Source organism: Chiloscyllium plagiosum, unplaced genomic scaffold (genome assembly GCF_037043375.1).
Source record: "Chiloscyllium plagiosum isolate Xiang-an unplaced genomic scaffold, Cpla_swu_hap1 HiC_scaffold_41, whole genome shotgun sequence".
NCBI lineage: Eukaryota > Metazoa > Chordata > Chondrichthyes > Orectolobiformes > Hemiscylliidae > Chiloscyllium > Chiloscyllium plagiosum.
Genome location: NW_028270179.1, coordinates 31779401 through 31799030, shown reverse-complemented (window position 1 = coordinate 31799030; position 19630 = coordinate 31779401).

Sequence of the window (19630 nt, the reverse complement as noted above, 5' to 3'; positions counted from 1 at the left end):
ATTCTCGGTTTAATTGGAAATCAATGAATAAGAATGATCAGTGTGGAACACTTGGCGCCAAAGAAATATTCAAAGAAAAAAGGAAACAGTTGAACTTATTATGAAAAAAAATCTTAGATGCGGCTGCAGGCAGCACTTGGAACAAAATTCATCAGCTGTCAGCACAAATGGAAACAAATCGGGAAGACCTGGTGGAGGATTCCTGAAACTTGGTATGACTATGCTGTCATTTTGGCGGCATTGTTTTGTCCTTGGGTCATTTATGGAAGTGGTCGCAAAGGCAGACGTGCTGAAATTTCTGGCAAAGAGCCAGGTTTGCGGTGGCGTGGTGAGGGAGAGAGGGAAGGACGTTGACCAGTTATCCCAGTTCGGGATTTTTCTGGCTTGATTCATTTGAGCAAACAAGATGCTGGTTGGAGGCATTCAGGAGTTCCAACCAGGTGTAAAATGTTTCCATGCTTCTGCAGATGATTTGTGGCTGATGTTTCTTTTTCAAGTCTCTACTGGCTCTAAGAGTCTGTGATTGATTTTAACTTTTGCAAAGATGTGTGAATATGGGATGTTTCGGGAATTGAAACAGCGCCTTAGTTAATTTTGGCACCGAATTGGTGTTTTAGTTAGTTATTCTAAACTATGTTTTCTTTTGTACGTGTTTCAACTGTTGTGTTTAATTAAATTTTGCTTTCCTGAAAGCCGAGTGGTTTGACCCGCTGCATCACACCTGGAATATCTACTGCACATATGTCTTCAAAACAAGAAAAATATGGCAATGTCTAGGTTACCTTCCTTCAATACTTTGAAGTGTTCTGGCCTGGTCCTTAACACTGGTTACAGGATGATCAGGTTTTGAAGTTCAATACCCAAGGATTCTCAATATTCCAAAACGATTGCCAAGACGTAGCATAACGTGGATTTGCTCATTTGGTTAAGGATGATGTCAAGTCTGCATTGTGAATCGAAATTGGCACTAAGGACCAAAATGTTCAATCAGTCTCGGTGGAATTTAAAAATCGAAGTAATAAATCCCTTCGGAGGAAAATTTAATGTATGGTCAAAGTGTAATTCCGAATTCAGAATAGCATAAACCAGAAGTAATGATGGCTTGCTCCTGAGAAGGGTAGGAAGTTAATTATGCATGATTTAACGTGCATTTTGATTCGATTAATCAATTTGTCAAGGGTTCCCTCGCACAAATGTTCAAACAATTGATGAAGAAGTGTTATTTCAGAGCAACATGCCATGCAGCCAACTGGAAAATTGACTATTCAAGATTTCGTATCAGCTTACGAGCAAGGATTGATAAGTTCACGAGTAGTTAAAGATTCTCTTCGACTGCATAATCACAATATGTGATAGATTGTAATTCAGATTGAAAAAAGTGAAGGCAGAATCTTATACAAGATGTTGCGTGTGAGGTAAAAGTAACTAAACAGGCCCAAGGAAGGGGTTAGACCAAATGGACTGGGACAATTCAAGACATGTGACAAACCTTTAGGGAGATGGTAAACACTTAACGACTAAAGTATATTGAGGAGAAAAAAAGTATTTAAAAAAAAAAATGTTTGAATTAATTATTGAGATGTACCGAGTTAGAGTAAAAACTATTGTTTTGCATTCTGTACAGGTGGATCGTACGATACAAAATGCACTAAAAGTAAATATAGGAAACTCCCCTGGGCCAGATGGGATTTATCCTAGGTTCGCCAGGGACCAGGGAGCAGATTGCCGAGCCTTTGGCCTTGATCTTTATATCGTCATTGTCTCCATGAATAATGCCAGAAGCCTGGATGATAGGAAATGTTGTTCCTTTTTCACGAAAGGGATAAGAGACAACCCTGGGAATTATAGACCAGTGAGCCTTACTTTAGTTGTGAGTAAAGTGTTGGAAAAGGTGACAAGAAACAGGATTTATGATCATCTAGAGAGGAACAAGTTGATTAAGGATAATGACCACGGTTTTGTGAACAGTAAATCATGCCTCAAAAACCTTATTGAGTTCTTTGAGAAGGTGACCAAACAGGTGGATAAGGGTAAAGTGGTTGATCTGGTGCACATGGATTTCAGGAAGGCGTTTGATAAGGTTCCCCGGGGAGGCTATTGCGGAGGCATGGGATGTAAAGATTTGGATCAGAAATTGGCTAGCTGAAAGAAGTCAGAGGGTGGTGGTTGATGGGAAATTTTCGTCTTGGATTTCTGTTAGTATTGGGCTACCGCAAAGTTTTAATTTAGTTCCAATGTTATTTGTCATTTATATAAATGACCTGAGGGTATAAAAGGCTAGGTTCATAAATTTGCAAATGACACCAAAGTCGGGAGAGTTGTAGATAGTGATGAAGAAGGCTTTAGTTTACAGAAAGACATGGATAAGATGCAGAACCGGCCTGAGAGGTGGCAAATGGAGTTTAATGCGGAAAAATGTGAGGTGGCACACTTTGGAAGGTGTGACAAAAATGCAGAGTACTGGGCTAATGGTAAGATGCTTGTTGGTTTAGATGAGCAGAGAGAGCTCAGTGTGCAAGTGCATCGATCTTTGAGAGTTGCCACACAAGTTGATCGGGTTCTGAAGAAGGCAAATTTTGTTTTAGCGTTTATTGGTAGAGGGACTGAGTTTTGGAACCATGAGATCATACTGCAGATGTAAAAACCTCTCGTGCGGCCACCATTGGAATATTGCACACAGATCTGGTCACCACATTATAGGAAGGATTTGGAAACTTTGGAAAAGGTAAACAGGAGGTTCAATAGGATGTTGCCTGATTTGGAGGAAATGCTGTCCAAGGAAAGGTTGAGTGACTTGAGGTTGTTTTCGTTCGAGAGTAGAAGGTCGAGAGGCGACTTAATTGAGACATATAAGATAATCAGAGGGTTTGGTAGGTTGGGCACTGAGATTCATTTTCCTTGGATGGCAAAGCCTCGCACGATGGGACTTAGCTTAAAATTGAGCAGTGATACATATAGGACATGTATATCAGAGGTAGTTTCTTTACTCAGAGAGTGGTAGAGGCGTGGAACGCACTGCCTGCAACTATAGTAGAGTGGTCAACTTTAAGAGCATTTAAATGGTCATTGGATAGGCATATCGACGAGAATGGAATAGTGTCATCCCGATGGGTTCCACCTGTGAGGCAACATCGACGGCCAAAGGGCCTGTACACGCTGTAATGTTCTATGTTCTGTTTCCTTAATATTCACAGCACTTTTCAAAAACAATGACATTCTTTTGAAAATACGAAGTTAAATATCTTGAATGTGCAACAAGATTTGGTGATCAGTTGCATAACTGTTTAAAATGCCGCAAACAGGAGCATAGATTTTCAAGAAGTGCAATGGAATGCGAGCCATAATACCTGAGGAGCCGGAGGAGAGATATGCAGAGTGCTGCAGTTACATAAAAGTCTGCTTCGACTCCACAAACATGACTGTGAGCAAATTGGAACAACATATCTTCAGATAGATGCACTGGCCCTGAAGTCAGTTTCACGTATGTTTACTGAAATGGTGACAGGACTTCACGGATTCAATTATGAGGACATTTTAGATAAAACTGCGACTGCATTCTCTATAGTCCAGAATGTTCAGAGGTGATCCAACCGAGGTTGACAGCGTATAAATCGGGAATTGAGTGATAGATAAACTATTTCCTCTGAATCTGTAAACAGGGTAATAGCATTTGAAACAGGGACAGGCTATGTGCCGACGCCTTGTCAAATACCATTTGGAAATCGAGATACAATCACATCAGCCAGTTGTCCACCGGACAAATAATACCTTCATAGAATTAAAGTGAATATGTTAAGCATGACCTGCCTTTCATGATCAACTAATTTACTGGAATTCGTTAGATTCAAAGTATAATTCATGTGTGAATTTATTTTTTCCAGAAGTTTACTACTTTGACGATGAGGTTGATTGGATACTTCACTGCATTAATTGTTTCTGTTCTGAACTTACTCTGTGTTCCAGCATAAATAAATGGATTAATGCAGGAACTCAAAAACTGAAGCATATACCCGGATTCCTCCAAATTAAATGATGATCCATCGAAATTAGAACCTGAGAAATATATAACTTTCCCAATCCGGACGTAGAGAATCGTTACAAAAAACAATGAATATAGCAGAATGAAACTACCCGAGACGGAGAAAAGTAAAACCATGGATTTCTTCCGTTTCTCCATCTCTGGGTCCCTCTGATTTTCTCCACTGTTCCTGGTGTGGAGTTGTCTGCGGGTTCTATTGGATGCTAGAATGTGCCTAACTGTCAGAGCATTGAGCAATAAAATCAGAATGAATGGGAGACAAGGGTTTAAAATCGAGCGAATTACATCATATGCGATCCATGCAGGTGATGTATAAAACATCAGTTTTAAAACGCAGAACCAGGGCACATTGTTACTTACGTAAACAGGCTCATAGACAAAATATAAGAAGGTTTCTTTTCCACAGACTAGCACCATAATAATGATTATAATACGCACTGCCATCTTTTCAATACAGTACTTAATTTTCAATTCTTGGCAACATATGGCCACAAATCGATCAAATGTAAATGCCACTGTTAACCAAACAGAGCTGTCTATGGCAATATAGATCAGGACAATACGGAGACTGCATATCGGCGTGATGAAAAGAAAACTGGATGGGAAAAACATTCCAGCAATTCGGTTCAATATTACAGCAATGACCATGACAAGGAAATCTGTCACCGCCATGGACACAAGGTAATAGGTGATACATCCAGAGAGACCACATCTTCTTCGAGGCAGGATGGTAATGACTGCCAAATTAGCTAAATAGACAAAAAGTGAAGGAAGTGAAGGACGGAAGGATAATTTAGAAATGTCATTTGTTGAATTCCCAACAAAACTAACTCAGTTTCATTATAGTGTATGAAATTTATACATTTGCAGCATGATCCTAAATTATAAAGCAACATGGATCTGATGTTTTTGTCTTAAATAACGTCTTCCATTATTAGATTTTTCCATACAGTAACAATAAACCTTCCTGAAAGTTCTGCAAAGTCGTCAGTGCAGTAATGTTTCTGCTTTAATGACCAGTAAAATAAATAGCAAGTCGCGTCACATGCAAAGATATGCGTGCAGATAGAACAACAACGAATGTATTAATAAAAGGCTTGGATGGGGCAGAAATTATACATACCATTCCAGAGGATTTCTTGACGCAGTTTGTAAAAAGGAAATGGGTTGTACTGGACAAAAACACATGGGAACATCACAGAAATGTTGAAAGTGCCAGAAAGAAAAACATATGTATTGTATCAAGAGACAGATTGCATAAGTATGAGAATCAGTAACTGACATGTTCAATCAATTTCTCCGATAAAGTTAATTATTGGAAATGTTAGCATGCTATCTGGTCAAAAGGGACATTACACCGAGACAAGTAAAAGTACAGACAGAGTTCAAGTTAGCAAGGTCACATTTGCAAACACATTCATTTCATGTTGGATCATTGCCGTCAGCTTCAGGCATTAAAACCGGAAGCCAATAAGATCTCACTCATACAAAGAAAACAAAATATATCATATATCAGATTGTTGTACACTGACTCGATTTTTGACACCTCCCATCCCTTGCCAGATACGTGTATTAAAGTTTTATACGTTGGATACAAGTTATCTCTTGTTGATCTTCAATAAATGCTGAGGTCACAGTAATAAAATCAGGCATTGCTGGAAGCAAAAACTAAGCAGATCTCGTAGCATCCGTGGAGATAAATCAGTCTCTCGTTTCATGTTTCAAGTCCTGTAACCCTTGTTAAGAACAGATATAACAGTGAGGACCAGAACATTCGAAAGTTTGCTGAGTGGCAAATGCTCAATGAATCCTGGACCTGCAGCTATTAATGCAAAACATGACAAACACCTCAAAAGTACTAAAATAGATTAACTGAAGCAGAGCGTTTATAGACATTGTGCTCCTCGAGGTGGACGCCTATACGGAGCATTTTTGCAATGCTTATATATCGGGCAAACACTTGGTATTTACTAAACCTGCTGGATAAAATACCTTATGCCATTAGAGATGGAACAAATTATTTCAAAACAAGGTTTTTATTATCAGCGAATTACTCAATTTCGTATTATAAATAGTGCAAAACATAAGTCTATGCGTATCGAAAAAATGTGATACTGTATCTTCAGTGAAAGTGGTTTGAGTGTAGCTTCCATTATATCCTTGCTAACGACATCAAAATTCACGATGTTTAAGTGTATCACCATACACTATCATAACTGCCTGTGTAATCAAGCATCTTATTATCAATTCCACGAAAAGATTATATATTAACAGCAACAACATGGCAGGAATGGGATGGCAACATTTTATTAACAATATTGTATTTGCATTTTAATGCGAAAATACTAAATCACAGAAAGTAGCAATTTTCGCATTAAAATAGAAGCAGATACTGCTTTGCAGATGGAATACTAAAAATCACTGAGTAAATCAATGTAATGCTAATAAAGGTGGTCATTACGTCATGGAAAAGAAAATCCTGGTAAAAGTGTGGCATTTCTAGGATTGACGGAGTTAAATTATGCAAATTTCGTAAGAACGGACGACAAAAATGCTTTAAAATATCGAGTTGAATAGGAGAATTAACGTATTTAAATGTGACATGTTCCATGACATAGGAGAATGAAAATTTGTATCTTGGAGACATGCTTCTTCCAAATGGAAGCGATACTTCAGCTAATCAATGATTCATGCAACTATGGATGCATCATAATAGACATACATTACCTGGAATCCCAATAGCTGCAAGGACTGGATAATAAATGGAAAACAATAGGATTTTCGGTGGTGCGTGCATTTCTATCAGAGGTATCCTGAACATGTAGCGCACTACATAGAAGATATGTTATTTATACATTACACCCGTGCTCAAGGGAGATAATTAATGTTTCTGCTGTTTCAATTCATCGCAATTATCGGACAAGAAAATAGAATAATACAGCTGCTGCTCCACTGGCATTAACGTTTTGATCGTATTTCAAGTGTTCCATTAAATATGACTTGGCCGCATTATGAACCCAATTATAGCACTTCATGATAGAAGATGTTTTTTGATGTGTGGATGGAAGCAGCGGTGACCACAACGCTTTCAGGCAATAAATGACTTATGGTGGGCGCATGGGGCAGACGATGTGGAATGGAAGTTGTTGTCTTTTTGTGGACAATAAATCAGGTAGATCTCCAAATACCTCTAGAAGAGCAGCAATCACCGAATGTGTCCGTTATACAAATGTGTGCTGCACTCACAACCTTTTTTGCTTATTTTGTAAAGTGGCATTGGAGTTCTAAGAACGTCACAACAAAGGTGTCATTAACACACTCGAGTACATAATATGCGTAGCTAAATCGTAAGGAGGATTGCTTCTGTCTGGAGAATAATATCGATGGGTGACGAGACAGGCTGATCATTGGTAAACGGAATTCAATCTGGATAAACGTCAGGTGATGCACCTTGGCAGAGTCAACCAAGCAACGAAATTCATGATGAAAGGAAGTTTACCGGGAAGTATCGAAGATCAGAAGTCGTTCACCGTGCACGTGCAAGGCTGGAACGTGAGATGTCCGGACACGTGGTTACAGTGATCAAGAAGACACGTGGCACACTTCTAATTTAGTTGAGGCATCGAATTCGTTGAAGCATGGAGTTTACGTGAACCACGGGCTGTAACGATGGTAAGGCGACATTTGGAACATCACTTGCAATTTTAGAGTCCGCATTGTAGGAAAAATAATTGCAGCGTTGGAGTATATGCAGAGGACATTTACCAAGATGTTGGCTGGGCTGCAGAATTTCAGTAATGAAGAGAGAATGAGCATCCAGCAGCTGTTTACCTCAGAGTAGAAGATATTTAAGAGGGGACATGACTGGATGTAAAAAGGAAAGCTTGGAGCATCGGAAGTGTAGAAAGGAAGAAACCTTTCTCCATCACAGAGGGATCAGTAAACAATGCACATCAATTTATGGTAAGTGACAGTTGGTTTAGCAGAGATTTGAGGTATGAAACTTTTGAGGGTGTTGGGAATCCAGATGTCACTGCCTGTCAGCGTGGTCGAGGTAAAACACCAAGAACATTTAAGAAACAGCAGGGTCTTTCGTTAGCATGGTGAGTCCTTAATAGCTTTTCAACCCACTTCCTAAAGGTACAGTATACCTCTACAACTTCATAACAAAGGTATGAGATGTTTTATCGAGCAATATTCCCAAAGCCGTGATGACATGTATACTCGGCTGCATTGCAGCCAATGGAAAAGATTAGCCGGGCACAGTGAGAGTTATTTATTCCCTCGCTGGCTACAGGTTAAAAGTTAGATGACGAGAGAATATTTAACTTTGCGCTGTTGTGGCGTGAGGGTTGAACGGATAGATCAGGTAATTACAGAAGAGCTAGTTCGGAGACAGGATAGGAAAATTGTGGTGAAAAGAATCAGAGGCACAGAACAAATCAAAACTGTAATGGAAAAATGAGAATTGATCGTGGATTGTCAGCATAAATTTGTTCGAGGGATGTCCTGTCTGACTAACTTGAATCAGTCGTTGAAAAAATGGAAAATTTTGATGAGAATAGAGCTGTTGATGTGGTTGACGAAGATTTGACTGAGTGCCTTTGACATGGTCCCACGTGGAAAACTGGCCCAGCAAGCAACTGCCCATGAGATCCAAACCAAGATATCAATTAGATCCAATCTTCTCCTGCAAACAGGTGAAAAGAGTATAAAGTATTGCTTATCTTTGTAATTGCTGTGAGATATGAAAGCATCAGCTGTTGTTCTTGTTCCCTTGGAGAAGAGAGATTTTATGCATGTGGTGAGTGGGTGTGGGGGAAACGTCTGACTAAGATATAAAAAACAATGGGAAGCATGAATGGAACAGAATATGCGAACCGTTTCCCAACAGCAGGTGTGGCATGGAGACTCAAGGGTAAATACTGCTGTATCACAGCGCCAGGGATCTGGATTCGTTTTCACCCTTGAGCGACTGCCTGTTTGGAGTTTGTACATTCTCCCCATGCCAGCATGAGTTTCCTCGAGGTGTTACGTTGGCACCTCTCTGTCCAATGTTTTGCAGATTATGTCTATCGGCTATGCTATATTGACCGTTGTGCCAAGGAATTTTGATACGTTGGGGATGGAGTTGAATCTGGGTGAGATGATCTGCGAAGGGTCAGTGGCGACTCAATGGGCCGAATGGTCTGTTTCCACACTGTAGGAGTTCTATGATTCGACTCGTGCCTTAAAGCAAAGGTCAGAAATTTAAAGTGCAGAGCTAAGGGTTTCAAGTAAATCTGTGATTTATCTTAAGCAGGTGCTTGTAGACATACGTGACGCACTGCATGAGAGTAGGTTGGCAACAAATGCACTCGCAAAATTTAAGAAGCAATAAATAAGCAGTTGAAATAACACAGCATCGTTCGTTACGGGCCAAGTGTATGTCGATGGGATTCCTACAGTTTGGTATATTTGGTAAGCTTACACATAATGGACTGAAGGACGTGTTCATATTCTGTCTGTCTAAGTAATTACACGTGCATTTGCTTTGTCAAAATGTAAAACGTAATGGTTCAGATGCGAGATAATGGGATCGGTAAAGTCCTGTAGATATTTTTGACCAGCACAGATGGAATTAGCCGAAGGGCATTTATGCAAAGCAGCAAATCGTTATTGTTACTGTTGCACATCATTATATTCGTACATATATAATAATGATACAGCAGCGTAACTTTGCACCGTTTCGTCACAGGCTTCGGTCCCGTGCATACTCATTTAGCTTTCCCTGTTCCAAGGTCAATTCCTGCCACACCAACACATTTAAAAAGTCGTTAAATGTCATCTTGCAACCAATGACAATGCCTGAATATCCACTGGATGAAGGGCTTGATATTTAAGCATTTCATCCAATTATTTAATTGATGCACTGATGATTTAACCTGTGAGGAAGCATCCTATGATTCGGCACAGTAGCCAAAGACGTAAATGGGTTCAGTCGTTAATTCTTCATTTCCCTAAATGTAACATCGAGTCTTGCATATGTTAAGTAGCTAAACTTAATACAATGGCCCCTAATTACGTAAAGCCTTGAGTAGATGACCAAGTGCGAAAATGCCGCCAATTTGGCAATCATAAAATAGGGACCTAGAAACGTAGATTGTCGAGCCATGGTAGGCCATTTGACCTCATCGAGCTGGCTCTGCCGGCAAATATTCTCAGGGTTGATCATTGAGCCCTAATACTTCCATCCCACTATATCCCTTGATTTGTTCAATCACAAGAACTATGTCTATTTCTACGTTCTAAATGCATAATGATTTGACTTCAAGCACATTCTTTCGTAGTAAATTTTGCAAACTCCCTTAGATCTTTTTGGATGTAGCCGCATCTGAATTTGTGGGTTGCCGAAATAATACACCACCTTCTTTTTTTGCCATCAAATACACTCGCAAAATCTAACTTACGTTCACACTATATTGCGTCAGCTGTGCATTTGTCCACTCACTTAGTCTATCCAAATTACAGTGCAGGATTTCTGCATCCTCCTCACAGCCATCCGTTTTACAACGATTTGCGTCACCTGGGAATTGTGATATTTTACTTCTGGCTTCCTCTTCGAAATTATCAGCTTATATTGAGAATAATGAGGCCATCTGAACAGCTCCAGTTGTACTTTACTTCTACCTGCCTCCCATTCAGAAAAGCATACCCAGTTATGTGAGGGGCAGGTCATGTCTCACAAACCTGATTAAATTATTTGTGTATGTACAAAACACATTGATGATTGTAGAGCAATGGATGATGTATGCATGTACTGTATCAAGATTCGAGAAGGTTCCCCATAGTAGGCTCATTCAGAAAGTAAAAAGGTAGAATATATAGGAAAATTTGGCTCTTTAGATACTGAATTGGATGACTCTGAGAAGACAGAGGGTGGTAGTAGATGGTAAGTATTCAGCCTGCAACTCGATTGACAAGAGGTGGTCTGCAGGGACCTCGGACCTCTTCTGCTTGTGATTTTAATAAATTACTTGAATGAGGAAGTGGAAGGGTGTGTTAGTAAGATTGCCAATGACACGACAATTGGTGGAGTTGTTAATATTGTGGAGGGTTGTTGAAGGTTACAACAGGACATTTGCTGAGAAATGGCAGATGGAGTTCAATCTGAAAAATTGCAAGACGTTTTATGTCAGAAGGGTTAAAGGCAGGAATCTTGGCAGTGTGAAAGAACAGAGAGATCTTGGGGTCCATGTCCATAGATCCCTCAAAGTTACCACCCAGGTTGATAGGGTTGTTAAGAAGGCGAATGGTGTGTTGCTGTTCATTCACGGGAGACTGATTTTAAGAATTGCGAGGTTATGCTTCCTCTCTGGACAAAAGTTGGAATATTGGGATCAGTTCTGGTCGGCTCACGATAGGTAGGATGTGGAAGCTTTAGATAGGGCTCGGGAAGATTTACCAGGATACTGTCTGGACTGGATGGTAAGTCCGATAAGAAAGGTTGAGGGAGCTAGGGCTCTTCTCATTGGAGCAAAGAGCGATGAGAGACAACTTGATAGAAGTGTGCAAGATAATGACAGGTAGAATGGATGGCTAGAGACTTAATTCCCAGGGCAGAAATGGCTATCACGAGCAGTAGGGGTGGAGGAGTGGTGGGAATACTTTTAAGGTGATAAAAGGAATTATCAGGAGATGTCCGCTGTGAATTCTTTACACAGAGAGTGTTTGGTGCCTGGAATGCACTGCAGCAGTGGTAGTAAAGTCACATAAAATAGGGACATTTATGCGACTCTTGGATTTGCACATGGATGATAGTAAATGAAGGGTATGTAGGTAATTTTGATCTTCGACAATTTCTGCAAAATCCTCCTGTGGATAACCTTATCAAACACTTGAATGAAATTCAAATATGCCAAATCAACAGCTTTACCCTCATCCGCCTGTTTGGTCACCTTTTCAAATAACTAAATTAGGTTGGTGAGGCATGACCTACTCTTCAAAAAATTGCGTTGACTAACCATAATCAAATTATTCCATCCTTGATGATTATAAATCCTAAGACTTAAAAACTTTTGCAACACTTTACCTACAACCGAAGTAAGTCTTACTGGTCTATAATTACCACGGATGCCTCGACTCCCTTTCTTGAACATGGGGACAACTTTTACTAACCTTCTGTCTTCTGGCACTATTCCTGTAGACAATGACCACATGCCGATCAATGCCAAAGGCACCGCGATCTCCTTCACAGCTTCTCAGATATATCCTAGGAAGGTGAGGAGTTTGGATGGTGCTGTCTAAGTATCTTTGGTGAATTTCTGCAGTGCATCTTGTAGATAGTCAACACTGCTGCTATTGAGCGCCGGTGTTGAAGGGATTGAATGGTGATGTGGTGCCCATCCAAGCGCTTGCTTTGTCCTGGATGGTGTCAAGCTTCTTGAGTATTAGACCTGGGAGGCAACACACCAACTGCGAGTCTCTCTCGTTCCCACAGAATCTCCTAACTGTCCCGCTAAATATAGACTGCCCAATGACTAATGTTCTACTGCTTTCACCCCTTCCGTTCTGAGCAAGAGGGACAGACTCTGTGTCAGAGACCTCGACACCATGGTATACTCCGGTATGACGTCCCTCTATTCCCGACAGTATTCAAAATGGTATACTTGTAATTGAGGCTAACGGCCACATGGGATTCCTGTAGAGTCTGATGGTTCCCTGACAGTATTCCATCTCCGTCTTTCCTGCATCTGTGGTGTGAGCTCTCTGTAACTCCTCTCAATTACCACGCCAACACCCCAACCCCCCGAACAGACTGCTGAATGATCCGATGTTCATGCAGATATGGCTCCAGTTCCCTATCGCAGTTTCCAACGAGGTGAAGTTGAGTGCACTTCTCGCAGATGAAGTCAGTGGTAATATTTGTGATGATTCGGAGATGTAATTGCAGACACGGGCTGCAATTGACAGGGTACCCTTCGTTGTTCAGTACTTCCCAGGGACTGAAAAATTACGCCATGTTCTTCGTGACCTGCAACACATTATCAATGGAGATGAGCACCTCACCAAGACCTTCCCCACACCACCACTACTTGCCTTTAAACAACCGCCAAACCTCAAACAGATCATTGTTCGTGGCAAACTGCCCGGCTCTCAGGACAACTCCATACAACCCTGTCACGGTGGACGCTGCAAAACGTGTCAGACTGTGCACATGGATACCACTATTACGCGTGGGAACATCTCCCATCGTGTACATGGCAGGTACTCATGTGACTCAGCCAACATTGTCTATCTTATACGTTGCAGGCAGGGATGCCCAGAGGGATGGTACATTGGGGAAACTGAGCAAAGGCAACGACAACGGATGAATGGGCACCGCACACTAATCAACAGACAGGAGGGTTCCCTCCCAGTTGGTGAACATTTCCGTGGTCCAGGACATTCATGCTCGGACCTTCGGGTGACCATCCTCCAAGGTGGACTTTGTGACAGGCAGCAGAGGAAAGTGGTTGAGCAGAGGCTGATAGCTAAGTTCGGTACCCATAGGGAGGGCCTCAACCGGGACCTTGGGTTTATGTCACATTACAGGTGATCACCATTGCACTACACACACACACACACAGATATTCCTACACACACACACTCTCACATGCACACGGACACAGATACACACAGACGCGCACACAGACACCCACACACACCCTTATAGACACACAGACTCCCACACATGCACACCGCACAGACTTAAGACACTCTGCACTCAATACACACACACACACACACTTTCTCACACTCACAACCCCCATCGCAGACAGACACACACAGAGACAGACAAAGACCCACATGCACACAAATATATTGTGTGTGGCGAATTTGTTTGGTACTTTCAGAGTGACATTGCACTTTGCTCAAAAACCACATAGATTCATGTCGAACTCTGAGCTCAAAAACTGCATGAATTTATGTAAAACTCTGTTATTTCACTTTTTAGATTGGAATCAATCTAAACATCAGGTCATAGACAGAGAACACAGGGGGCTAACACCTTCAACATATTGTCTAGCTATCACCATTGTTAACAGCTAACCAGAGAATGCAACTTAAAAAAAAGGGCTTTGTGATTTACACATGAAAGATGTGAAACTATGACTGTATTCTAACAGATGAAAGGCTTAACAGACAATCAATTCTTCAATGTATAATTTCAGTTACATACACTGCAAATTTTTGCTATAAATTCTGTGTTACGATCAAGCCCTCCACAATCACCTGATGAAGGAGCGTCGCTCCGAAAGCTAGTGTGCTTCCAATTAAACCTGTTGGACTATAACCTGGTGTTGTGTGATTTTTACCTTTGTAATATTTGTGGTGACCCTTACCACAATCTCCAAGAGGAGCATTCAACTGCCATATCATCCATTCCCTCTGTTCTGAATTCCCAGAGGGACGACTGAAAAAAAGCTAGTAACTTTACTAGTCCGACGCACAGAATCCTTTTTTTTTTGCTTGGAGGAGTTGGACGGTGGAGGACACTACCTAAGTAGTTTTTCGGGTAAAGCAAACACCCAGAAATATTACCTCACTTAGTTCGCCGTCCCCTGTCTGCTCCTGATGAGCATGCGCTCCTCCTATACAAGAGGTAACGTTTTAAAGAAGGGCTTTAGCTTCCCGGAAGCACAGTGCTCGCTTCACCACTCCCTGAAAATGAAGATAATCGGTTAACTGTAAGAAGATGCATGAAGCAGACACTGCAGGGACACCTGTGGAAGGTCCCTTTTATACCAAGTAATCCATTTTGCATACTGTTTGGGGGCAGAAACAGGGGGTACGCTGAAACGCACAGTTCTCCAGCACTGACTCTGTCCCTCTTGTTCAGAATGGAAGGGGGAGGAGCAGAGCATTAGATATTGGGGACTCCATAGTTAGGGGGACAGATATGAGGTTCATTGGGGATGAGTGAGACTCGCGATTGATGAGTTGCCTCTCCAGTGCCACGATCCCTGATGTCTCAGATATTGTTTTTGGGATCCTTAAGGGGGAAGAGGAGCAGCCCCACGTCGTGGTCCACATCCACACTAACAACAAAGGTAAGAAAAGAGTTGGGAATGTAAGGCAAAAATTCAGTAAGCGAGGGTGCAAACCCATAGGTAAAACAAACAGAGATGTTATCTCTGCTGCGACTTGTAAACGAGGAGAAGAATAGGGAGAGAGCTGTTGCACGAGTGGCTGCAGGGATGGTGAAATATGGAGGATTCAAATACCTGGACAATTGGGGCTAATTCTGGAGTAGGTGGTCCCTCTACAAACGGAATGGTCTACACCTGAATCAGAGGGGTACCAATATCCTGAGGGGTATATTTGCTAATACACGTCAGGATGGTTTAAATTAATTCAGCGAGTGATGGGAACCTGAATTCAGCTACAGTGTATAGAAGGTTGAGAGGAACGAGATCATGAATAATGTGACTGGGTCGCAGGAGTACAGCAGCAGGTAGGAAGTTGGTTGAAAGTGTCTCTATTTCAAAGCCAGGAGCATCCACAATAAGGTGGGTGAACTTGCAGCATGGATTAGTATTTAGGAATTCGATGTTGTGGCCATTTCTAAGACATGGATCGAGCAGATACAGGAATGGTTGCTGCAAGTTGCGTGATTCTGACATTTCAGTAAGATAAGGTAAGCTGGTAAAAGAGGGGGAGGTGTGGCATTGTTAGTCAAGAACAGCATTGCAGTGGTAGAGAGGATGTTTGATGAGGACTCGGCTACTGAGGTACTATGGGGTGAGGTTAGAAACAGGATAGGAGAGGCAATCGTGTTGGGAGGTTTCGATAGTGCTCCGAAAAATTCCAGAAATGTAGTGGAAAGCATTACAAAGATGATTCTGGATACGAACGAAAGTAACAAGGTAGTTGTTATGGGGGCTTTAACTTTCCAAATATTGACGGAAAACGCTATAGTCCGTGTACGTTAGATGTTTCACCTTTGTGCCCAAGTTGCGTAGGACGGTTTACTGATGTAGTATGTCGATAGGCCAACAAGAAGCGGAGCCAAACTGGAGTTCGTACTCGGTAACGAAACACGGCTGGTGTTAGATTCAGAGGGAGCTGAACACTTTGGTGATCGTGACCAAAATTCAGTTACGTTTACTTCAGCAGTGGAAAGGAAACGGTACATATCGCATACCAAGAGTTATACCTAAGGAAAGGCAATTATGATGCGAATTGCAGCATTTACTGTGCATTGGTTAGGGAAGGAAACTGCAGGGGATGGGCAAATTTGAAATATGGAGCTTTTTCAAGGAACAACTAAAGTGTGTCCTTGATAAGTATGCATCAGTCAGGCAGGAGAATAAGTGATCGAACAAGGGAACTTTGGTTTACTAAAGACTTTGAATCGTTTGCCAAGCGAAAGAAGGAAGCTCATGTAAAGATGAGACATGAACGCTCAGTTAGTGCGCATGAGAGTTACAAGTTAGCAAGGAAGATCTAAAGACATAGCTAACAAGAGCCGGGAGGGGACATGAGAAGTCCATGGCAGGTAGGATCAAGGAAAAGCCAAAACCTTTCTCTGGTAAATTTAGGAATGAAATAATGAATAGGGTCTGTCAAGGACAGTAGTGCGAAGTTGTGCATGGAGTCTGAAGAGATAGGATAGGTGCTGAATGAATTATTTTTCGTCAATATTCACAACGGAACAAAGGACAATGTTGTCGAGGAGAAGACTGAGAAACAGGATATTAGATTAGATGGGATCGACCTTCACACGTTGGAGGTGTTAACAATTCTGAAAAGTGTGGATATAGATAAATACCGAGGGTCGGATGGGATTTATCCTCGGATTTTCTGAATTTCAGTTTCTTTGACATTGACCTTTATGTTGTCATTGTCTACAGGAATAGTGAGAGTAGGATTGAAAATATTGTCCTCTTGTTCAAGAAGGGGAGAAAAGACAACCGTGGAAATTATACATCAGCGACCCTTGCTTCTGTTGTGGGTGAACTTTTGGAAAGGGCGAAAGTGATTGGAGTCATAATCATCAAGAAAGGAATAATTTGATTAGAGGTAGTCAACACAGTTTTGTGTAGGGAAGGTGCTACCTCACAAATCTTATTGAGTCATTTGACAATTATGCCCTAAACATCGATTATCCTTCTTCTTTGATGCTGCCTGACTTGCTGCGCTTTTCCAGCAACACATTTTTAAGCTCTGATCTCCAGCATCTGTAATTGAGTCCCGTCCTCTACGAAAAGGTTTCCGCCTGTCTACACTGTCCATACCTCCCATGGTTGTGTATACATTAATCAGGTTCCCCTCTCAATCTACGTTTTTCGATTGAAAATAATCCTAATCCACTCAACCTCTCTTCACAGCTAGAGCCCTTCATACCAGGCAATATCCTGATGGACTTCGTCAGACCATTGTTATGGTGACCAGAACTGTATGCAGTATTCCAAACGTGGCCGAACTAAAGTCTTATAAAACTGTACCTTGAACTGCCAACATATTTACTCAATATCCTGTAAAGTGAAGGAAAGCATGCCATATGCATTCTTGACCACTCTATCGACCTGTGCTTCCATGTTCAGGGTACAATGAACCTGAACACCAAGTTCTCTCTGTACATCAATTTTCCCCAAGGCTTTTCCATTTAACATATAGTTTGCTGTTGAATGGTATCTTCCAAAATTCATCATCTCGCATTTGCCCGAATTGAACTCAATCTGTCATTTCTCCAATCAGTCATTTCTCCAATCAACACTCTAATCTATCTATATTGTGCTGAATTCACTGTTAGTCCCCTTTTATCTACTTCCCGACCAATCTTAGTGCCATCTGATAATGTGCTAACCAGACCATTTATACCTTCCTCTAGATAATTTTTGTATATCACACTTAAAAATGGTGCCAGTACGGATCCCTATGGAACAGTACAGGTCACAATTGTCCATTTTGAGAAACTCTCTTCCACTATTACTTTGTAATTCTCCTATTGCCCAAGAAGTTGTCTATCCATCTAGCTATTACACCCCAGCCCCATGCGACTTCACCTTCTCCATCAGCCTACATTGAGAACCGTATCAAATGTCTTACTGTAGTTCATATCGATGACAGCTACAGGCTTTACCTCTCAATTAACGGTGTCAATTCCTCAAAAGATTCTGTTAAGTTGGCAGGACATGAACTCCATGCATAGAATCATGTTGGCTTTCACTGATAAGCCTACTTTCTTCCAAAGCAGAACAGATCCCATCCCTTCGTATCTTCTGCAGCAGCTTCCCTATCAATGACGTCAGGGTCAGCGGTCTATAATTAACTGGATTATCCCTGCCACCCTTCTTAAACAAGGGGACGATATTAGCAATTCTTCAATACTCCGTGAATTCAGCCGTGTCTAAAAATGCTGCAGAGATATCTGTTAATGTCCAGCTATTTCCTCTCTATTTTATCAACATCTCCCTCACAGGCATAAAGTTAACCAAGAAGGAAGAAAACGACAACAAACTCGCATTGCTGGACGTCACAGTCGAAAGAAAGAAAAACGGAGAACTACAAACCTGCGTATACAGAAAACCGACAAACACTGACCAAATAATTAACTACGCCAGCAACCATCCCAACACACACAAACGAAGCTGTATCAGAGCACTATTCCAACGAGCCACCACACACTGCAGCACAGACGAACTTCGGAAAACAGAGGGGAACCATTATAACAACGTATTCAAGAAGAACGGGTACTCAAAAAATACAGTACGCAGATTCCTCAGGAACAAACCACGAAAGCAGACCTAACACAGCCAGAAACCCTAACCACCTTACCATACATCAAAGAAGTCTCAGAAATGACAGCCAGACTACTAAGACCGCTCGGAATCCTAGGGGCACACAAACCCACCAGCACTCTCAAACAAAAACTAACAAACTTAAAAGACCCAGTTCCACCCATGGACAAAACCAACGTCATCTACAAAATACCATGCTAGGACTGCCACAAACACTAAGTAGGACAAACAGCAAGAACGTTAACCACCAGGATACACAACCAGCAGCTAGCTACAAAAATACACGACTCTCTCTCCTTCTTAGCCCTACACACAGATGTCCCATTTCGACTGGGACAACACATCTGTCCTGGGACAGGCTAAGCAAAGACATACCAGAGAATTCCTAGTGGCCTGGCACTCCAACCACAACGCCATAAACAAACACATAGATCTAGATCCCATCTATCAACCCCTCAGAAAACGAACTGGAAGTACATCACCACAAACCCCAGGAATCCCATCCAGGTCAAACATATAAATAGAAAGCAGGAGACAACAGCTTCGCTTCACTTAGAGGTCGCCACGGATGATGTTACCTCGCCAGGTAATGAAACGTCTGGATATCAAACCTACAGCTCAGCGAACAAACCTATACCCTAAACCTTAACCTGAACTACAAACCTTCACAAACCTTGAATTTCCTCTCTCGCTTCCCTCAGTATCCGGGATAGATCACTTCTGGACCTGAGTACTTGCCCATCTTAAGGTCTTTTAGAATACCCAACATTTCTTCCTTCCTTGTGCCGACTTGACCTCGCATAATTAACATTTTTCCCTAACCGCA